At 49.3% G+C, this 1992-nt stretch overlaps 1 pseudogene across 1 annotated transcript; it reads left to right on the top strand.

The window, feature by feature from the left end:
• Positions 1-281: 281 nt before the first annotated feature.
• On the top strand, positions 282-1196 carry LOC112615880 (annotated as a pseudogene). The gene has a single exon (XR_003117496.1). The product of XR_003117496.1 is annotated as a tRNA (guanine-N(7)-)-methyltransferase pseudogene (transcript).
• Positions 1197-1992: the final 796 nt, after the last annotated feature.

The following is a 1992-nucleotide window of genomic DNA, read 5'->3' as shown; positions in this document are numbered from 1 at the left end:
TTTCCCTTCCTGCCTTCAGTATATGGGGTGCCCCTAGGAAACAGGAAGAGAAGCTGCACTTTCTTCTATTCATGGTAGCAGCAGTCACCACAGGGTCACTGCCTTACTTGACCCACGGACCTCCCTCAGGCCCCAGTATACACAGGCAGATGTCCCAAGAGGTCTAGATATCCCTCCAACAACTCTAAGCCACATAGTCCCTCAGCTACTCTGAGACCATCTTCTCCTGAACCTGGAAGGTGAATAAGGATCTCCAGCTGAGAGGGACAATAAAAGAGGCTTTCAGGTAGAGAAACCCGGGACTGGGATCATGGCAGCCAAGACTTGGAATGTGGCCAGAGCAGAGGCCCCGCAGCCCCAGAAGCACTACTACAGGTAACGTGCTGGCTCCAACCCTATGGCGGACCACACACTGCGCTATCCTGTGAAGCCAGAGGAGATGGACTTATCTGAGCTATACCCAGAGTTCTTCGCTCCACTCACTCAAAATCAGAGCCACGATGACCCAAAGGGTAAGAGAGAAAAGAGAGCTCAGGCCCAAGCGGAGTTTGCAGACACAGGCTGTGGCTATGGTGGCCTGTTAGTGGAACTATCACCGCTGTTCCCAGACACACTGATTCTGGGTCTGGAGATCTGGGTGAAGGTCTCAGACTATGTACAAGACTGGATTCGGGCCCTACGTGCAGCTCCTGGAGGTGGCTTCCAGAACATTGCCTGTCTCTATAGCAATGCCATGAAGCACCTTCCTAACTTCTACAAGGGCCAGCTGACAAAGATGTTCTTCCTCTTCCCCAACCCACATTTCAAGCAGACAAAGCACAAGTGGCAAATTATCAGTCCCACCCTGCTAGCAAAATGTGCCTATGTGCTGAGAGTTGGGGGACTGGTATATACCATAACCTATGTGCTGGAGCTACACGACTGGATGTGCACTCATTTTGAAGAGCATCCGCTGTTTGAGCATGTACCTCTGAGGACCTGAGTTAAGACCCCATTGTGGGACATCTAGGTACCTCAACTGAGGAGGGGAAGAATTCTACGTAATGGAGGGAAGAATTTCCCAGCCATCTTTCGAAGAATACAAGATCCCATCCTACTGCCTGGTCACTGACTGCTTACTCTACCTTAGCTGGACCTCATCTTCCAGGGACTAGAGAAAAGAGCAGGAGCCCTGGGTCTTCCCAGTTGAGACTGCTGGAGCTCTTAAAGAAGGTGGGGAGCTACCCAGGGCAGAACCCACTGGTGTTCATGACTACCCCTGGCGCCTCTCACCTTGTCCCTCCACTCCCACCAGAAAACAAAGCAGCTGACTGAGGTGGTCAAAGGACTTTGGACCATAGGGGATCTTTGGAAGGCTGTGGGGTCTTGCTCTCCCTTAGCACTCCCTTCTCCTTGGGAGATCTCTCCTCAGCTGGAATGAGGAATGTAGTCCATCTAAACTGCTTGCTAGGCTTAAAAGGAAAAAAAAAAAAAAAGGCTTTCAATTGCTTGGGAGCACATGACCCTCCCCCTCCCAGGGCTCAGCAATAGGGTCATTTCAGTGTCTACATAACCTAAGTCCACTTGGGCCAGTGAGTGAGAGGGAACACTCAGAAAAGTTTAAACTTCCAAGATAGAAACTAGACATTTAAATTGTCCAAGAACACCACAGGATCTGTGTACCACAGGATCTGTGTGGTGTGGAACACCACAGGACCTGTGATATGCAACATACAAGCAGATTCCCTCCCAGTTCTATGCATGTGCATGAGGCCTTTATGAGTACAGCTAAAGGAGATGCTCCACCACTAAATGGTACAGTAGTGACTTGATTGAGCAGGTTCACACTGCACAGATGAAAAGCAGGAACAAGCAATAATACCTTGTCCCAGAACCTCAGGATGCTATATTTAATAGATGGCAATGATGACAATGATGGTAACCAGATTCACCACTGGAAATTTAAGTTTTCCAAAAAGCTTAAGCTAGCATTCCTTAAAGAGGCTGGGAGAA

This window comes from Theropithecus gelada, chromosome X, assembly GCF_003255815.1.
Source record: "Theropithecus gelada isolate Dixy chromosome X, Tgel_1.0, whole genome shotgun sequence".
NCBI classification, from domain to species: Eukaryota; Metazoa; Chordata; class Mammalia; order Primates; family Cercopithecidae; genus Theropithecus; species Theropithecus gelada.
Note: the sequence above shows the minus strand (reverse complement) of the source record. Positions and strands in the feature narration are given on the sequence as shown.